At 36.4% G+C, this 22,217-nt stretch overlaps 1 protein-coding gene across 2 annotated transcripts in view; it reads right to left on the bottom strand.

Annotated features, from left to right (window-relative positions):
- LOC138940712 (zinc finger protein 608) overlaps positions 1-22,217 on the bottom strand; it is a 189,384-nt gene that overhangs the window by 158,548 nt on the left and 8,619 nt on the right. The window contains exon 1 of one of the 2 annotated variants that reach the window (XM_070309840.1): positions 7,846-8,391. The exons of the other annotated variant lie outside the window; for it this stretch is intronic. The gene's annotated coding sequence lies outside the window, so the exon portion shown is untranslated. Of the gene's footprint in view, positions 1-7,845; positions 8,392-22,217 lie in introns of those variants that run through there. 2 annotated transcript variants of the gene reach the window in all.

Below are 22,217 nucleotides of genomic sequence, written 5' to 3'. Positions count from 1 at the left end.
ATATTAGAGTTGTAAAAGACTTTTTATCGTGAAACTTTGTTTAATTACTTATTCAAAGAAATCTTGCTTTTGTAAGATTTTAATTTCAGAACTTAATTACCAAGATATTTCATGTCGAAGTACGAGAGATAAATAATGACTTCTCATTAAATTTTCGTTAAAGAAAAATCCAAATAACTCCAAGAAACCATCATTAAGATTAATAGCACATTTCGAATAAGAGTACTCCGAAATACGAACTTTTTTCAACACAACGGATTAAGACAAGTACTTTCATTAAAATCTCAGCTCTTTGCAAAAAAAAAAAAAAAAACCTTTATACCTCTTTGTATACACGCAAGCAAAATATCTCTAGAGAAATAATTGAGTTTATTATAATATAATAAATAATAAAAAATAGGCTTAAGGAACGATATTGAATAATGGGCGCACGCTGGTGTCTTAACGGAAAGCCATTACATTAGAATTCTCGCAACAAACAACTCGAGCAAACATAAATAACACAATGTAAAAATTAAAATTCTCATAAATAATCAACAAGACACAGATCGCAATAAATAACTGTCGTTATGAATGATCAAAATAATCATATAAATAATCAAACGTTTTTCTGTCCTCGACTGGACTCTTTTCAATGAGAAAAATATAAATACGTAATATATAAATTAGATAAAATACAAACGGTCAATGGGTAAAACAAAACAATGTCAAAAATTGCTCCTCGACACTCGAAAGGCGCGCTAATATATGTCGAACCTCATCATTCGCCACAAAGTTTTCCCAAAAACTTGCAGGAGGAAACGATAGTCAAACAATGGCCTGAAATTTTTTTGAAATAACGGTGGAATAACGAGGGGCGAGGATAATAATTCCAAATTTTAGCAGACCGCGACTCACCCACGGAGTTTCCATTCCAGGCATGATTAAAGTCATGCAGCGGGATTCGCGTGACAGTGACGCTCCGCAGCCAGACTCTCGCTATCCCGCGAGCGCGGGAGACAAACGCGTACGAATAAAGAGAGATCAACGAGGCAAGCAAGCAAGCAAGTATAAGACACGAAAATATGCTTGTGAAATTCAAATCTTTTCAAGCTTATCGATGATCGGTAAATAAGACGGATCAAGTAACTCTGTGTCGCTCTGCAAATTTAAACCCAATTTTTGTCTCTTAATAAATAATATTTCGAAAGTGAGTCTTCTCGTGTAGCAAGGCTCATTGTCCAAAACCCATATATTTTCCCAATCCAAATCATGGTTTTTATCAACCCTATGCTCCGTTATCACGGAATTCCCAGGGTAAGATCTATTAATATGGTTAATTTTGATTTTATTATGATTTACATAACAAGATGGATAGTTAAATTGGCTATAGTACGTCTTTGTTTAAAAAAAAATTTTAATACGACGTGAAAATGCCGATCTCTCTTCCGGCATTATATCGATAATACTCGCCCCGGGCGCATTAATGAATGTAAATCAATTAATCCTCCGAGTGGGGTTGCGAGCGATCGACGCGAGCTAATCCCAACGAGAAGCAGAAGGGGAACCAACAAGAGGGAAAGCAGGAAGAGAAGAATAGAGATCCTCTAATAAGGTAATGTCACACTTTATGTCAAAATGTTTAAATTATAATATATGTGTAAAGATCTAACGTGAAAAATGTTAGTTTAATTAGTTGTTTTTGAGAAAGGCCACTCGTGTATCGAATTATCAAATGAAAGAGAGTTTTTGTTTTTTGTAACTACTAAAAAAAAAAGCATAAAAAATAACATTGAAATTTGGTTATTCAACGCTATGTCCTAGCAAAAAATATCCAAAAGTAACAATTATGAGCTATCGATTTTCGTTTTTTTTATACAAAATAAATTTTTATATCTATATAAATTGATGGGAATTACAAAATATGTATTATTTTATTTAAAAAAAAAAAAAAAAAAAAAAAAAAAAAAAAAAAAAAAAAATGATGTTCACGCTTGACTATTCTACCTGCTACATATATATCTGTATTTTATTTTATTTTTCAAACTCGTTTTTCTAAAAATTCTTTTATAAAGCGATCGTTTCTTACATTATTACAGTTATTACACTTTCGGCCGGAACAATCAATTTTACTGAAGCATCGCGGAAGCAATCAGAATCAGGGATATTATTCCGTGACGTTTATTAAAGTATTTTTAGGAAAAAAAGTCTCTCTAAAGGATTTGAGGAGACAAAGATGGTAGTAGCAAGTAAAGTATGTACAGGATTCCCCCTGCACGAGAGTAGTCGGTCGTATCAATAATAAAGGATTCCGGTGGAAGAAATGAGGGGACGCGAAAGAGAGAGAGAGAGAGAGAGAGAGAGAGAGAGAAGCCAAGGAGGCTCTTCGGGGCTCATGTTTATATGCGGGTTTATTTCTTTCACGGTCTGGTCCTCATTCACCGGTCGCATTATCTCGCTCTCTCGCTCGCATATTCCGCCTCTTAGGACCCAACCCTCGTCTGTCCCCGCTCCATCCCTCTCGCACTCTCGACAAGCCATTAAAATTCTGAGCGCCACACTGTTGAAAAATTACGGTATCCCTCTTGTTCCCGTTCGTGTTGGGCTCCTCGCAATATTCTCTCTCGCTCACGAGGATCGAGAACGAACATATCGCGCTCTCTCTTTTTATCTCCGCCTCGCTACATTATTCTATCTCTTCTGGTTCATGTCTCTCCGCTCTCTGTCCTTGTCATGCTGCCACATCCACCATTCGACTCCTCTTCAGGGTCTACTCTTTACTCGGTTGCCTGTTCCTCTTGTAGCTTGTTCCTGTCCCGTTCTTTCGCCTTTCGTACATCTCGTACTCTGGAAGTTTCCTTTACTCCGCTAATCTTTCTTTCTCCCTTCCTCGCTGCTGCTTTTATTCTCTCTCCTGTAGCCGTCTTCTTTCCTGTCTTTCCTTCGTCTGTCTCTTACCAATTCCCAGCCAGTAGTTTCATCTGTCTCACTCTTTTATCTTTCTCTTTCGCTCTCATTCTTTTGTATCTTATTTTCTTCTCCTCTCTTACATCTTTTATCTGTCTCGTACCAACTTGTACAGGGAGTCTGTTTTATTCTCTGTTTTCTTATCTTTTTCTCTTTTTCTTCTCTCTCTTTTTGTCTTTTACATTCAATCTGTCTCGCCCTGTCTAATTCCTGCTAAGAATCATATCTATTCCTGCTTTTTTCTCTATCTTCTTCGCACTTATTTTCTGCAATAATTTGTTTCTATCTTTATTTTTTGCTTTTCATCTATCTCTAGCTAACTTGTTTCCGCATTTTCTCTTCTAATTTAATTGCCTTCTTGTCTTTCCTGTCTTCCTGTGTGTGTGTGTAATCTATTCTCCCTTCTCTTTAGTTCTCTTATTCGATGTAGATTATACCTCCCTCTATTTTTAATGTCTCTTGTTAGTTTCTACAAGAAGAGTTTTTGTCCCTCTTTTTCTTTCCTTCTCTTTCATTCTCATTTCATCTTATACCTTGGTCCTTTCTTTGTCTTTCAAGTGCCATCTATCTCTTGCTAGCTCTTCCTAAGAATCATGTCTGTTCCTTTATGTCTTTTTCGTTCTCGCTCCGCTTATTTCTTTCTTTGTCTTTCACGTATCATGTATGTCTTGCTAATTTCTGTTCTCCTCTTCTTTTCTTTTTCTTACTTTTCTTCTTCCTCATTCTTTCTCTATCTGTGTTTCACCTTTTATCTATCTAGTACCAGGACAGTTCCTGTTTTATGTTTCCGCTCGCTTCTCCCCCCACACCACGTCTCTTGACTTTTGCTGACTTTACCTATCTAAAGGACAGCTCTGTAAAATATCTATTCAAAGAAGCGTCGAGATTCGATGGGCCACATCGCGCATACATAATATGTTACGATATACCATACAAGATTTCAATCGATGAGTCTAACGCGACGAAGATCGATGAAAAATCGATGTTGTTGCGACGCGCAGAATATTGAGAATAGTATTTTGAAACGTCGCTCCGTGTTATGAGCTAACAGTAAATAAGCATATTTTCTTTAATCTCTTTGATACTGAGTTATGTATTGGAGAAAAAATCAAATTTTTTCGGTAAAACATTTCTACGAGCCTTTATGAGATGTCCTCGGATACTTTTCGAAGAGATTTTTCAAGAGAAGACTTATGCATATATACGCTGTTGGTTATGTTTCTTTATTCTCTTTAAAAGCAAGTTTGATATCTTTCGCCGGCAAATTTCAAAAGGCTTTCTTATTTTTATTTCGTCAGCGATATCACTGCAAATGATCGTTCTACTGGAATATCGAATCGCGCTTACGTCGAAATGCATGACCCATACTGTATGTTGTGCCGCGATCACGCTTAAGCCTTTGAGGGTCGAAACAAAGTAACGATATTGTTCATCGATACGGCTGGTCGAAGCGGACGATCAAAAGAGGCGCCAACCGAAAACCAGTTGTGACGAACGAATCGCATTATGCGGCTCGCTCGCGTTGCGCATCCGCGGGATAACGCATGCATCATGGCCCGATCGTATTTTCCCTTCCTGCCTCCTTCCCCTCGCCGTTCCACGAGATACGTTGTCTTTCCTCTTCATGCATATGTCCCGCTCTCTTCTTCTAGTTTGAACCAGCCGACGTCTCTCTCTCTCTCTCTCTCTCGCCTCTGATGAAGTCCTGTCTCGCCGCTGGAAATATCTGCCCCGCGCGTCGCTTCTACCCCGTCAGCTCCCCTTAACTCAACCACGCTCGACGCAAACTCCGCGATTCGCAGCCAATCAATATTAATGACATATCAATTCATAGGAACAATATAGCCAATTACGAGCGGCCATATTATCGCGGCTGCCCCTCATTTTCTCTCTCTCTCTCTCTCTCTCTCTCTCTCTCTCTCTCTCTCTCTCTCTCTCTCTCTCTCTTTCACTCCTATCTTCTTTGTTTCGCAAACTCACCCGGACAACTGAATGCGGTCTGTTATTTGACGATAATAATTATTGTCAGGATCTTACTCGAGTGTTGTGAACCATCACCGACGAGATTGGGGGGAGAAAGAGAAACGCATAGGAGATTCAACGGCGAGGGATAGTCGATAATACTTATGAGTAATCATAATATTAAGAATTAATTAAATATAATTTATAATTTGTGCTTTTCATTTTGTTTTTCTTTGCAATTCTTTTTATGTCTACGGAAAAAATTAAAGGGAACAAAAAAATAGAGAACCGTCAAGGAAGGATAATCGCTGGTAATGATGTGCGTACTGATGTAATTATGTAATATAAGATTAATATATAAGAGAAACAATATAAAAAATAATACATTTCCATAAAATAGAGACTTAATTAAATTTACAAATGTATAGAATTCTATGACATTGTTTACATCGGAATTGTGCATAAATATTGTATATATTTTGAAATAATGTACAAATATAGTATATATGTACATACGTATACTATATCATTCAACGGATCATCCCAGTTTATGGGATATAAAGTAATTTCGAGAAGAAATCTTTAATGTTCAAACAAAAAATTCTCTTAATAACGTGAATCGAGCGAAGTCGTCATTTCTTTTCAGGAAGAATTAAATAAAGTGCAATCAAGTGACTGGTATTACGAGGAAAACGATTCGCGTCGATTGGAGCTTGTCAGGAAATTTAGGTAACAGTTTTTAACTCGATCTCGTACGCGATCTGTAAGTATTCGTCAAAGAGAGATAAAGGAAAAGGTCTTCCGATCGCGCAAAGATTAACATTTACGAATACGCGTCAATCGTACATCGCGTACGGCGCATAACGTAATTCTGTATACCGCGATGTATTCGAACGGAGAATAGAGCACATCGGAGTTTCTAATTAACGCCCGTCGCAATTAACAGCGCTACGGCTAATGACCGAATTGCTGTTTGCGTCCCAATCGCTGACAGAGTAATTTTGATTAATTATAGGCGCGATAATGCCGAGAGACCGTGACCGAAACATCGACTTTGCGTTTGGAACAATACGCGCGCTTAGTGCGTTTTGCGGTGCACTGGCTCGGCTCCATGACATAATGCGAGTGAATCTATATGTGTCGAACAAAATGTATTCGAGATTAACAAATATAATGTTTTCGAGAATATGTAATTATGTCACACAGGTTTTTCGTAATTAGCTTTTTCACGAAAAAGTTTAGCCTTTTTATATAACGCGGAATTATTAGTACGTCGGCATATTATAAAATACATGTTGAAGTATATTTATAAATATATTAATAAAATTGTTTATTTGTTAATAATGAATTTATTGTATACATGAAATATTGTAGTGAGACACCCATATTAAGTTAGCCCCTCCACCAACGCCAAATTAAATCAAATACATCAAATAATTTAGTGCTAATTATGTGCTAATTAGTTGCCGTAGTCCGAATTTTGTTGCTCAAACCGTTTAGCAGGAATTTACAGTCAAAGTGGGGGGTACTAGCTTGACGTTAAGCCAGCCCCCCCCCCCCCATAGTGAAAAAAATATATATAAAGCTCGAATCAAAAAATAAAATACACTAGAATTTGTTGCTATTTTGTTGCTCTAAAATAACAAAAATATTTTTAAAAAAGTATATTATTTAATTAATACCACTATATACTCAGTCTCGCCGCGCCGTACCATTCACTTGCGCGAAGTAAAAGTAAATAAAAAAATGTATCGCTCGCATGTATTTGGTACTGAAATAATCTGTGGACAATATACTGTCGAAATATATGAGAAACTGAATTTGTTGCTCGTCTTAAAGTATTAAAAATCGATACTTTGTCGCCGAGGACCCTATACGACGCGCTCTTATATTATATAAATTAACTAAAAGAATTTGTTGCTCGCATGTTTTTGGTATTAAAATAATCCGTGGACAATATACTATCGAAATATATAAGAAACTGAATTTGTTGCTCCTCTTGCTTTTTTAAGAATGACGCGTTAAAGATATATGTTAAGATTACAGAGTGATCAGAGTTAAATAAAATGTAATCGTATTAATGATGATTTCGAATGCTAATAAAATAGTAAAATTAATGCGCTCAACGATTATAATTATGAAATCATTAATAATCATCAATGATGAATAATAGAAATAATCAAGGCAAAGATAATATGGTCAGTTTTAATTCTAAATATTTATATGATTATCAGATTATAAATAATTAATCAAAAAACAACTCGATTTTTCAATATCATCGTTTCCATAAATTAAAAAATAAATTGACACGCATATTGTTAATTTCGTTAATGCACATGTTTGATAATTTTCATTCTCTAAAAATGACGCGTTAAGGATGTTAAGATTACAGAGTGATCAGAGTTAAATAAAATGTAATCGTATTAATGATGATTTCGAATGCTAATAAAATAGTAAAATTAATGCGCTCAACGATTATAATTATGAAATCATCAGTAATCATCAATGACGAATAATAGAAATAATCAAGGCAAAAATAATATGGTCAGTTTTAATTCTAAATATTTATATGATTAATTTTGTTAATGCACATGTTTGATAATTTTCATTCTCTAAAAATGACGCGTTAAGGATGTTAAGATTACAGAGTGATCAGAGTTAAATAAAATGTAATCGTATTAATGATGATTTCGAATGCTAATAAAATAGTAAAATTAATGCGCTCAACGATTATAATTATGAAATCATCAGTAATCATCAATGACGAATAATAGAAATAATCAAGGCAAAGATAATATGGTCAGTTATAATTCTAAATATTTATACATGAGCTATAAATCATTAATAAAAAAAAAACCCGATTTTTCAATACTATTGTTTCCATAAACTAAAAATTATATTGACAATTTTAAATGTTTAATAATAAATTCTACTGACCGACCGATGCACCGCCCTTGCATGGCTCACTTCTTTCCGCATCTGGTCATCGCGAGATCCCTTCCGTTTCCGGTTGCTCCCTTCGCTTCAAATTGAGACGAGACAGTCTATCAATTTGTCCACTCGTGCATAATCACTATTCTCATAATCACTATTTCACTCGTAGTCCAAAATCCGCCATATGCAATGACGCGGTAAAATTATTTCCATGCCGATTATAAACACGAAAGAACATATAATCGCGTATTAATAAATGGACGGAGACGATTTTCCGTGATTCTAATCGACATTCCCGATACTCACGACATCCACTTTATACACGGGATAAACTTGTGATGGATAAAAAAAGGCGAGAAATACGGAAAGAATATTTCAATCTCGCAGCTAATGCAATACGACGGTTACTGTAACGGTTACGGAAAATTTAGGCAGGTTGAGTAGTAGTAGATGGGGAGGGGGGAACGCGTCGTCGAATATCCGTTCCAGGAAAAGGAGCGAGCGCGTCCCTTCCAAGAAATAAACCGTACGCGAAAAATCCTGCGCGAAATAAATGAAACTAGCTCGAGCGACGCTCATTTGCGATCTCGATTTATGAAATTGTGAATATAACTCTGAAAAAAGGATTACATTTGAAAACAATATTAAAGAATATTAAAGCAGAAACGTGTGGAACGCGACGCGCTTATATTTTCAACGCAATATTATTATATACGACAGCGAGTAAATTATTTCAGCGCCTAAAAATATGTTAAATAATGTATTCATCGATCGTTGTATCGTATTATAAAGTCGATATATCAAAACTACAAATTACTCTCGATTCGGATATTTCGAATATTCGTTCGGATGCGAAATTCATTTTCGATAGATAAAAGATGCGTGGGAAAAATCTTGTCGTTTGCGAGTATATATATATCGAAAGATGCCTTAATCACGATTACACGGGTTAATATATTACACTCGGATAATCGCCTGTTATTCGATACAAGACCCCCCCGACACTCGTTCGTACGCGGATCTCACTTTCGACGGATAAAAAGACGCGAGAAACACGGAGCGCGACCGTAATTCGTCTCGAGACTCGCGCTTGTGTGAAGAGACTGACACGATTACGGAAAATTTAGGCTGGACGGGTAGGTGAGGAGAGGGGAGGACCGCGTCGCCGAACGTCTCGGTACAGAAGCGTTCAAAAAAGTTGGATGAAAACATTCAGATATAAACAAAGAAGCGCGGCTCGAGAGAAAGAGAGAGAGAGAGAGCTTATATTACAAAATCTCGATCAATTTTCATGGCGAAACGATAATACAACGAGAATAATCGTTGAATAGAATGTGTAAGATTCGAGGAGGAATATATCTGAAAAGCAGCTCACACACCACATATGAACATTCCTAATAAAATATTCTTATTTAAGAGAAAAAAAAAATGTGTTCGGTTAGTCGACAGTTAGTCGACTAATTTTACACGTCAGGTTTAATAATATTCATGGTTGTAAAATTGACCAATCACGGTTATTCGATTCTTGATTGGTGATTGGTTAGTTTTAAAACTATGGATGTTACTGAAATCCAATTAAGGGTGACATGTCAACGTTAATCGATGTCTCTGAAATGCCGCGAGAAACCACGAGTACCAACAGCTAAATGAGAAATTTTACAATTGGTGAAGTTTCGCGTCGCGTTTTTCACACGTTTCGTATTTCAATATACTTTAATATTCTTTTAAAATATATGATTCTTTTTCAATTATATGTATAATTTCGCCAGAAAATATAATCGCGAGATTGCAAAAGTATCGCTCGAGCTTCGTTATCTTATCCTTGTTTGTATCGCGAAGGTTTTTTGGCGCACGATTTTTTTCTCGCAAAAAACTCGCTCGCTCCTGTTCTTGGAAGAGATATTCGACGACATTCCTCTCCCCTCCCCCCACCTATCCGTCCAGCCTAAATTTTCCGTAACGCTCTTCACACAAGCGCGATTATCGAGACGTATTATTTGTTGTGTATTTTGTTGCTCTAAAATAACATAAAAATATTTTTAAAAAAGTATATAATTTAATTAATACCACTATATACTCAGTCTCGCCGCGCCGTACCATTCACTTGCGCGAAGTAAAAGTAAATAAAAAAATGTATCGCTCGCATGTATTTGGTACTAAAATAATCTGTGGACGATGTACTATCGAAATATATAAGAAACTGAATTTGTTGCTCGTCTTAAAGTATTAAAAATCGATACTTTACAGATTATTTTAATACCAAAAACATGCGAGCAACAAATTCTTTTAGTTAATTTATATAATATAAGAGCGCGTCGTATAGGGTCCGCGACGACAAAGTATCGATTTTTAATACTTTAAGACGAGCAACAAATTCAGTTTCTCATATATTTCGACAGTATATTGTCCACAGATTATTTTAGTACCAAATACATGCGAGCGATACATTTTTTTATTTACTTTTACTTCGCGCAAGTGAATGGTACGGCGCGGCGAGACTGAGTATATAGTGGTATTAATTAAATTATATACTTTTTTAAAAATATTTTTATGTTATTTTAGAGCAACAAAATAGCAACAAATTCTAGTGTATTTTATTTTTTGATTCGAGCATTCTATATATTTTTTTCACTATGGGGGGGGGGCTGGCTTAACGTCAAGCTAGCACCCCCCACTTTGAATGTAAATTCCTGCTAAACGGTTTGAGCAACAAAATTCGGACTACGGCAACTAATTAGCACATAATTAGCACTAAATTATTTGATGTATTTGATTTAATTTGGCGTTGGTGGGGGGGCTAACTTAATATGGGTGTCAGAGACTTGCAATATTCGTTTTTATTAATATAATAACTAAAGTATTTCTCAAAATTAAAATTTCTTGTACTTATTGAAGACTGTCTAAATTTATTGTATAACAATAAATTATAAATATACAGAGCGCTAAGAAAAATTCAAAAACATGAGTTTTAAAAAATAAATTTCAGGAAAAAAGCAAAAGAGAGAGAGAGAGGAAAGAGAGAAAAGATAGTTTGGAAGTTTGAATATTGAAAGTTTGATTATTAAGATCTATGCGGAAGAATATTTTTGGATAAGCCGTATGATATAAAAAAATTATTTTCCTCGTTTACTTATTATTTTAACAAATAATGGTATTCTTTTACGAAACAACAATTTTCTACACTGTTTGTTTGTTTATAATTCTCCTAACGTGTGTATCATCAATAGATAGGAAGTTCTCTTTTTTGAATAAGCCAGTATTTACGAGTGAAACAATACGGTTTGTGTATTTACACGCGATATCTGGCCAAAGTGCGAAAGTCCGCAGCTTTCTTGTGCGAAAATTCAAGAAATACGTTCGGGAAGAAACGATAAAAAAAAAAAAAGGGCAAGAAGAAGGCGAGGGGATACGAAACTTGACGCAAAGGTCTCGACAATCCCGTCACGTTTCGATGCCACTAGGGGGGGTGTTCACGGCATGTGGTCTCACCAACCCTCTGCCTTTTCTCTTCACCTTCCTTCGCACCGCTCTCGCTCTTCCTCGCACAAACAGGCGAGTCCCTTTATCCTTATCCCTTCTCTATCCTCTTTGTCCATTTTTACATCCCTCTGATCAGGGCACGTTTTACTCGGCGGGGTGAGTACTCCCCCCAGTCTCTTCACCCTTGTTATAAATACTAATTGCTCTATACAAACGTTCGAAATGTGTTTAACGTTTCTTTGGCACGTGATCCCTTCGCCACCCTTTCCCTTCCCCCTATGCTACTTTCTCACTTTTTCTGTTTCTCTCTTCCGATTTCTCTCTTCCCGTTTACACAACGCGACATAGGGACAGTTTTCCCCTTCTCGCCACCCTCCGCGGTTTTGCTGTTACAAGTGCAACTAGGATTTCACTTTGATAATCCATCTAGCCTATTAGTTTGTTCCGTCTGACGGCAAGCTATATTGAGACGAAACGAAGAAGATATCAAGTTGAATCGTCATAGAATTTCATTATAAAATGTAAAATAATTATATATTATATTAATTCTATACTCTATATGAATAATTCTATATTATATACATATCCTCTTTAACATTTGAAAAGTATATAGACACATGTGTATCATATATTTAATTACAAAATAATTCTAAACTGTACGTGATTAAAGAATTTGTAAAACAACAATTATGTAAAAACTAGAAACGTAAATTCTTTTTGAATAATAAATTTTAAACTATAAATTTCTCAATACAACATTGTCAAAGATTTAAATCTAAATTTCAGAGTAATGTTCGATTTATTTTGTCACGCCGTATAATAGACTTTGAAGTCACGAGGAATTTATATAATAGCAGGACTTGAAATATTGATGCCGACAAAAGAGAGAGAAAAAAAATATATTTTTTATTCAAACAGTATATTTATCTACATGTTGACACATTGACATGTATAGAATTTAATTTGTGCACGATATTAGCGAGAACGTACATATCTCGCGGCATACAAACGAGCAAAGCCGGCTGGTTACTTGGTAATCGTTACCCGAGATCATCCGTCTATCCCGGGATACGGAGATAGCGGAGAGATTGCTTTCGCGTTAACCGGATACAGGCAAACGTATACCATACACGCAACTGCGTATGCGTGCCAATGCGCGAGGATGAACAAGGTCTCGCTCGTCGCGTTACTCGTGGATATGTGCGGTGTGATTGATACCGGCTCGCGTGTATGGACGTACTTAATGAAATAGATAACGCGTATCTTGCACGACTGCACATCCACGTTTGAGCATCGATGAACAAATAACGCTATGTGTACCGGTTCTGACGAATCCGGCAGCTACGTAAATACGCGTGAATATTATCACGAAGAATACGGGAAAAGATCGTCTTCATTTAAGATATTTAAAATATTTAATTTAAAAAGGGCTTATGTGTGTGTGTGTGTGTGTGTGCAACTATATCATTTTATTAATCAAAAAATTTCTGTATGTACGTTGAACGATATTTAAGTAATAATTAATATATGTGGCAATGTATGTTATTTGGTTTTTAAAAATATAAAATAATAGTTTTTAATCTAAAAAGTATAATTTTTAATTTTATATAATGGAAAGAGAGAAAGATTTGTCTTTCTCTTTTTTTTATAGTTTTCATATTTTATAATAATTCGAGATAATTATCATAATGTGTCAGTTCTCGCAAAAGTATTACTGTGACATATCATTATTATTGCTGAAAAGAATCAATGTTAATGATTAGAAAAAGATGACTGAAATAGATGGGATGTGTCATTCGATTCAATGGAATTAATTTTGTCTGACGCGAATTTGTCAAAGCCCTTGTCTACCATAATCCCGGAATTCTTTCCTTTCAAGCAGTTTTCCTTCGAACATTTTTTTGGGATCCGCTCGAACGAGCGAGGGAAATACGGCGTTGAAAAATCGCCAGATAATAGATTAGTCAACTGACAGATGGCTAGCTATATCGTGGAAAGAATGATACCACAGTGTCGGATTTAACAGAAGTTGAAAAAACAGCCACGTGTAGCCCAGCCTGACGATATATCCATCTCTTTCTCTCACTTGCTTCTTCTCTCTCCTTCTCTCTCTTTCGAGGTTTTAATTTCTATCTCTGTTACGATCTTAGGATCTTACATAACAAGAAAAACGAGCGATTACAAGCGTGGTAACGCGATGCTATTTACAGGTCTTCGTTGCATAATTTTTATATGCCAATTCGATCTCGGGACATATAAAATGCTGATTTTTCTAGAAATTACTTTAAGAGGATATCGCATTAAAAATTATGAGACGGAAGATTTTTTTTTACATTGAATTCTATACATCACCATCTTTTAGAAGAGTCTAAATGTTGATTACAGCGAGTATTCTAATGGAGAATACGAATAGTTGACTGTAACTCTTTGGCTCTACCAAAGTTAAGCGGATTTCCACGCGAGAGCAGGATTACTCGTTGCGAGTTCACTTTACACAGCTGATATACAACTATAGCTGCCTTCTCTCTGCGGCTCTCTCAGCCGGATGACGAGCAAGGAACGAGAAGCGGTTAAAAATAAAGAGAGGAGAGACAAGGAAAATCTGTTATGCCGCAACAAAGTATTCCCACATGACGTCTTCCATTCTCTTTACATGCCGTCATCGATACATTTTTTATTTGCGCGATCGTGGCACCAACGGAAACGGTCTGATTAACGGCGAGATTATGCTCGTTACGGAAGGATAGAGAAGCGGCTCTCCGTTCCGCAAATAAACGGAATATAATGCCGCGTGCGGGATTATTAGAAAACTCACGTACCATGAAACTGTGAAATATATTTACAAAAACAAAAATATTTCGGATAAAATGTTACACAAGCGCTATTCATCAAACATACCATAATACGAATGTGATTTATTATACGTGTATGTCTATGTATCTTATAAAAAGGTAAAACTCTTTAAACTCTTATCTTTTGATTACTACGCGATCTTTTTTATTGTCATGAAAGAAATTGATGCAGGTTTCCATTCGCGTGATTCGCCAATGGCGCGTTGCGAAGGCCATCAACGGCATGTATAGTCGAGGGCAAACGAGGACCGTAATATCTCGCGATAATCAATTCCAGTTCTTTAAATCACGACCGAAAAACTCGATTATCCTGTTTACCTTGGAGCGAGCTGTTCTTTCTGCGGCCTGTAGCGTAACGAATCGTGCGAAATTGCCGCTCAGGTAGCTTCAAATATACAGGGTGGTCCACTTTAATCTAACTGCAATTTTTTCCAAAACCATCGATGATCCAACAAATATTTAAAAACAGGATCAACAAATTTTAAATGGCATAAAAATTGAATATTGGTATAGTTTTTTTTTTTAAATAATTTCAGGCACACTATTATATTTTTAATGCGATATAAACTGGACCATAAAATTAAGATACTGAAGATACGATAACTTTATCTAGAAAAATGTAATTGTCTTTTTAAAAAAAAATCTCCATTTTGAAAAAAAATATTATACAATATCGAGTTTTTAAAGGCGCAATGTATTATAATATCGAAGATTTAGCTTTGAAAAATAATAAAATGTAGCTTTTGATAGCAAATATTCATTCTTCGAATGAAAATTGAGCGGAGAAATGAAAATCAAGCACCATATATTTCGGTATTTTGTACAAAATAAATTCCGTACCTCGCGTTATACGATGTCACGAATCTGCAACCTGATGTATTTTCACGAAAATCCCTCGGGGCAACGGCAACGGGAATTTTCGCAATAAGGAGTCGCGTTTATTGCCGGAGAAAAACGCAGGCGCCGTTCTTTACGATCCCCCATTTTACCGGGGGGAACAGGTTGAAAAGTTTTCGCAGTACGACAAAGAACAGACCCCGAAGGTGCTAAGAGTTTAAGTCGCAAGTTGTACGCAACGCGTATCGAGTTAAATACACCTGTTACATTCAAAGCGGCCGAAATCGCACTAATTCAATTAGCAAGTAACGCGATTTCGCCTGCCAATCACCTCGACCCGCCGTTAAGTAGACTAATTATCCTTTCTTCTCATCTGCCTGGCGCGCATGGCGCAACGCCGTTTGCGCGCTAATTGAATTTCACGTCCCGCCACTTTCGCAGAGTTACTTGTACAAGAATGCCAGTCCATCGATTCCGTACAATTTTCCCGTTACACCGATCGGCCTGTCGTGATCTACCGCTTTCAGTCTCGACGCTTAAGTACGATTAATCAATCGGCATACAAACGAGGTACATGATTTAAGCGCTCTCTTTTAAGCAAGACAAATTTATAATTATTTCTTTAAGTATTTTTTGAAACAATTGTTCTAAATCGTTGCGGAATACTGGTTAAATTTCTTATTAAACTATGATATATACTGTTTATTTTGCTGCTACTTTACTTTAGAAAAGATTGAATTTTGAAAGGTAATCTAAAAAAAGTTATATTTATATGTAAACGTAAAAGAAAATTATTAAAAAAAAAAAAAAAAAAAATCAGAAAGCAGAAGTTTCTTTTTATTTTTAACGTGATAACTTAAAGCAATTGACATAGATATCGGAGATATCTTTGCGAAGGGATTGATGTTTAAAAAAACATTATCAATTTCCCTTAAAATACATTCCATCATCCGATTTATTTTACAAGACTTAATTCAGCATTACACGAGTACGCTATGTAAAGCTGCAACGCATTAACTTCTTCGCGGGACTGGCTAATGCATCTAAAATAATTTACGACATTTCTGGGTCAAGGAACAGGGGGGGCCTGGCGTTAAAGCAAGTTGAGTAAATAGAAGGACGAGAAAGAAGAACGCGACGAAATGAAAGCGAGATGGAAGAAAATGAAAAGGGAGTACGCAGGCGAGAGAATCGTGTTGGATAAAGAGAGGGCGGAATAAAGAACGACCGCATATATACACTTGCTCTTGCGAAGAGGCAGGATCTAAAAAAGCTGTGCGCCCATTCGTGAATAGTATGAAAAAAATCTGATTCGTCGAATTTTACGAATCTTCCATCCATTATTCACAAATTATAAACGAATCGCGAATATGTATTAACATAAGAAGAGAGCTGGCGCGTGTACGAGCAAAACGCGAACAGTGTGCCCCGTCGTTCCGCTTCCCATTGTGCGTGGACCCTCTGCCTGCCGCTCTATAATGCTCGTTTCGAATAACCCGGTATCGTGCTCGTCATTTTACGTGTCTCTAAACTACCTATTGAAATCTCGATGAGATAAAACGCGACTAATCCCGTTCGTGGTTCAACACCAGTGCCAGACTTATGAAGGGCGCTTCTCTGAGAATAAAAAAAGAATAAGACGACAAGTCGAATCACAAAGAGAAATAAAGAGTATCAAAAATATGCTAGTAAAAAAGAGGATTATATTATTGTTTTTAATTGTGAAAATATAATATATAGCTTAATCACGTGCAGACTGATGATTTATAAGGATTTACTATATTGATTGAGCATTTAATCATTCGTAAAAAAATTGAATTTAATTTATATATATTTATTATTAACTAGCGCTTTCTCGTTGTAATTTAAAGAATATTATATCACATCTTCAAAAGTTGCATGTTGTATTAATTTTTCTAAGCGATATCTCAATTTTCTCTCAAGTATCAAACATTCGTAAGCACGATATTGATGCGGTTGATATCGTAAAGAATAAAACACATCGGATTATATTATTCATATTAATTGTTATCATCCTTAGGATATATTATCCGTCTCATTTGCATTAATCACACGAAACGATATTTTCGCTTTGATAGAATATCATTAGCGGTTCGATACACGCACAGAAATTAACGCCTCACGATAAACGGTGGGTTCGAGTTTACGTGATTACACTGTGATTATAGACTAACGCAGAGCGTATAAGCGCGCCGGCGGATAAATCGAGGCCGTTGATATTCGCTTAGAAATCCGTGTCATTCCACGCTTCGCGTAGGTGTCCGCAAATAATTACGTCGCGTGGCGAATGAGCCATATGAATTCCTTTCTCACGCTCAGCGTGCCGATGTCCGGCAAAACACACACACACACACACACACATATAGAGATATATTATTTTAAATCCCGGACAAATAATAATACATGTATGTGTATACATATAATAATTGCGAAAACAAATAATGCTCAGTTTAATCTTCTAATGCGATTATTTTTGTCACATTCGAGAATTATTTTCACATAAAAACTAATTATGTATAAATAAAAATCTAATTTTATTATTTATGAGAATACCTATATTAAAATTAAAAAATAAGAAATTTTTCTCATCTAAGTAATTATTAAAGCTGCGATAAAGATTTTATTTTAATTTATAATTATATATTAATAAAAAAAAAAAGAAGAAGAAGAAGAAGATAGAAAAAAAGAATAATTAAAATTGTGTAGAATAATTAAAATCGTGTGTGTAGAAAAAGAATTTTAAAATGAATTCTATCATTCTTTTCTCTTGTGCTTCACAGTTATAAAGTCGTCGTATTGAGAATCGTTAAAAAAAAAAAAAAAAAAAAAAATGCGTTTCAGGAAAGTTTACCCGGAAAAAAGAAGTTAAAGAGGGCCTACGCGTAAATACATTGGCCGGTACACAGAGAGAGGAGTGTTAAAGAAACGAAAGCTGAAATAAAAGGGACCATTGTTTATTATCCGACTCGAAAGCCGTGCAAAGAGAAAAAAATTTATAATAGAGGGAAAAGAAAAAAAGAGAGAGAGAGAGAGAGAGAGAGAGAGAATGAAAGAAGGCTCCTCTTTATTTTCACGGTCGGTGACAAATTTTCCACTCCGCATCGAGCTCCGCTTGGTCTCCGATCGAGCGATTCCGATGTAAATCACTTCATCGTCGGAGCTTTACATACAGTCGATCGGCTAAACCGTTGCTCGCTATATCCGACAGATCGACGTCGTCTGTAGTCCCGTAGCTTAGACTTAATTACTGCGATTAGCGTGAGAGGAGGGCTCACTATATCTGCGCGTATTACACAGCTCGAGGCAGCTGGCCTCAACTCTCTCTCTCTCCCCCCCCCCCTCCTCCTCTCTCTCTTCTCTTCATGTGTGTGTGTGTGTGTGTGTATCCCTATGTCTGTCACTGCTTCTATCTACCTCCAAGAATTCAGTAGGGCTCAGGAACGTAGTGACATGAGTGAGACAGTCGCCAGCCCTTCTAGTATTACGTACTCGTATTTCTCTCTTTTTCTCTCTTTCCTCTTATATATACACTATCACCAGTAATGGAATTATCGAACAACCGCCCTGTTCTACAAGTCCCGCCTTATTAACACTGCGATCATAATTTTTATTTATTTTTTATAGATATTTAAGCTAATGGTTCATAAGACATTGAATGATTATCAGCCGATACATGAATCATCGAGAGCAGAATGGCGTGATATGTATGTTAATAATAAATTATATATCCTAAAAATATAGTAATGGCTAATGTGAAGTTTTAAATTATTCTTATATTAAAGCAAAATTATTATAATAATATAATCGTATAAATATTTTCATATTTTCACCAAATACAGAAAAAACATAAAAAAATGCAAAAAAATAAATTTTTAATTTTATCACTTACACAATAAAAAAAAAAAAAAAAAACATATACCGAAAGAAGTACAGGAAAACATTTGATTAATACAGTAGTTAGCTCTTCAAGGATCTCAGCAAACAATCAGTCAAGTTTACTCTTCGTTATAAATTGACGTGTTATACATTCTTTTCATCATTCTGCCAAGAAATATGTAATCTGTATTTTACGTCGAGAAAATGCACTCCCAGTAAAATGAGAGATCGGTTTTTCGCGTCAGATCCTTCAATTGGTATCACACGAATAACAGCGATCTATTAGCGACGGCGTTGCATGTTTCAGACATGATTATTTAAAGCGATTACATTTTACTATAATATGCAGTATTTGGTAACCACAAATGCATCGCCAACCACAAAGTTGATTTGTCCGCTCTCTGTTGCAACTATACCCGGGCAAAAGCGTAGCCTACGTATACATACATACGTGCGGGATTTAGGCAGGCTCCTGTGTCAATGACGTAGAGAGAGAACATAGAACGCATCTACCTTCCTACCTCCCTCACTTTCGCACGTAGATTCTCGTTTCTCTCAGCTTCCATCTGCATCGCGCGTTCTCTCTACTATTCCGCCCTACTCTGCATCTACATCCCTCGCTCTCTCCTACCCTTCTATCTTTATTTATCTATCTATTCATGCAATGGCGTAAGTAACATTTACAGAGCTTTACTGCGACGTAAAATACAAATATTTATCCTGTGATTTTAATAAACATCAATCTTGATTAAACAAGCCTATAATAATAATTTATGACAATAAACACGCTTAAAAAAAAAAAAAAAAAAAAAGATGACGTGAGACTGCAGTCGACATAATTCAATCTGTTTTCTTTCTTTTCTCCTTTTCTTTGTTCCTCTATTCCTTTTTTTTCTTTCTTTCTTTTATTCTCATTCTTATTTTTATTCACTCTTAATTTCTTTCATCATTTCTCTCTCTCTCTCTCGTCCTTCAGTTTTTTTTCCGTTCGATCTCAGAAATTATGATGCGGGGTTTGCGGGGCCATTAGTTACGCCAATGTGTTTGTTTGTCCCTTTTCCTCTCTCATATATCTGGTATCTTCATCGAGTTCCTCGTGTTTCTCCTGGTTCTTCTCATTCACCTTCTCTCTTTCTCTCCTCTCTCTTTCCCTCTCTCGCTCTTTCTCTATCTTTCTCTATACATCTCTCGGTATTACTATATATCCACTGCAAGAGGATCTCGGAAATGAAGTCGACCCTCCTCCGACCGTCCTGCCATCCTCCGCGCATCCTCCGTTCTCACCATCCTTCTCCCCTTCTCTTTTCCACTTCCCGCCGCCGTCGCCGCTAAAAGCCTGGCGGGGTTGTTACGCAGACAGAAATTCAATATAGCCGTTACTCTTAGGTGGTTGTATGTACTTACCGTCTCTTCTCTGTGCTCGGATAACGTATTATTATCGAAGAGCGACATCGCGGAGCGCGACCGAACGGAAGAGAGGATTTCCCGTCATGGAGAATTCACGAATAATCTCTTTCTCTCTCCCTCTCATCCTGTCCGTTCGATCCCTTTCATTCTTTGTCACCTACGTGCATGCACCTTCTTTTCCTCGTTGCGGAAATTTGCCGTGCGAACGATCGCGTTTTATACGCGATCAAGGGGATGTCGTAAGTCGAGTAGACGCGTAATTGGTTAACGTGACTGACAATGAGAGAGACTTGATTACCGAGTTATTAAACATTAGATTAGATCTCGATGTAATAGGGATTGAGACGAAGGACGTATATCGTTGTCATGTGTAAATGTATTTACGCACAATTTTCTATATATGTGTGTATGTATATAATTATTCACATTAATTTTCAGAAATTGATGGTTGTAGAAACTTTTTTCCTCAGTTATTCCCGATATTACATCGCGCAACAAGAGAAAATATCGAGTATCGACATATAATTAAATTTCATCATCCGTAATCGAATTGCGTGCGCGCCGTGGCGTGTTCATCGCTGATTCATTACGATCGCGTCGGTCATTAGCATAACCACGTAGCAGAGGCTTTGTTGCTAATTATTGCGATAATTGGTACTCCGCAGTACTGCTAAATTCTGTATCCGTAACATTATTGAACCGCCGCGTATTCCTTTCACATCGGTATTAATTTGTTTCCCTCCCTAAAACTCGAACGAATACTTTGTGTGTTTACATCCGCAAACATGATAGAGACGGGAATAGAAAAAGGAGGGAGGGAGGGAGAGAGAGAGAGAGAGAAAGAGAGGAGAGCTCGTTGCCCCAAAAATGATTTTCAATAATATCGACTTTTACGAATACGAAGTTTCCATATACAGCGTATAATTATTATTTAACGTTTTTGTTCCGCGGAACGTGAAAATATAATTAAACGATTAAATAAGTTAATATCGCGAAGTATGCGCGCGCGGTCAGCTGTGGAAATTGTATACAATGCTTGACCGTGTAAATTTTACAACGTTCAATAGTGAGTTTCCTCTCCGTGATAATTATCGGATGCGTAACTAAATCATTAATTATATGCTTACGGTCGTTAAAGACTCTAGATTCGAGTTTAATTATAGTAAAAGCCATGAAGCACTACTTAACAGGATTAATTTTCCAGTAAAATAAAAAGTATTTTAGAGCTGTTTAGTGTCTAGAATCTAAAAGAAAAGGAATAATAAGAAGAAGAAGAAAAACTTTGCATCCATTAAAATTGAATTATTGATTATTCGCCTAAATGACTATTTTATCAATTACTTTGTTAGATAATGAATAACCTTAAAAGCATTTTCAATGATATAAGTTTATACGATATTATTATAGACAGTTCGATAAATTTCGAAGAGAAATTTCATAGATAAAATTTGATATCGACGATAAGCGCGAGAAATGCATTTTAGATCTGTTGGAAAAATTGCATCGGGCATTGAGGTTTGCGGTTACATCACTGAAACGACTACCCTCCGGCGGTTTGATAGGTTGCTAGGGAACACCCCAATGTCGAAAGCGTGCTTCCTCTTTCTACGACGCTATCATGAAGACGAAGAAGGACGGAGCGATACTCCTCGGCTTCCTCCTGTACGCTTCAATCTCACGGAGCATCTCGCACGAAATTCTGTTGGGGTTTCCAGCGGGTCGAGAGTGAGAACGATAGCCTCGAAAACTGTAAGGAAGGATTTAAAGGCGGCGCGAGAAGGACGGAGGTGAAAGAGGGAAAAAGCGAGAGCGTGGAAGGGCCAGAAGAAGTTCGATGTGTACGAGTTGTTTAGTGGATACGACGACATACGATCCTCGAAATAGATATTTGTCACTCTAATG

Source organism: Polyergus mexicanus, unplaced genomic scaffold, assembly GCF_030449975.1.
Source record: "Polyergus mexicanus isolate NDT 795.1 unplaced genomic scaffold, iyPolMexi1.0 SCAF_17, whole genome shotgun sequence".
Taxonomy (NCBI): Eukaryota; Metazoa; Arthropoda; class Insecta; order Hymenoptera; family Formicidae; genus Polyergus; species Polyergus mexicanus.
This window is presented reverse-complemented; position numbering and strand designations above follow the sequence as displayed.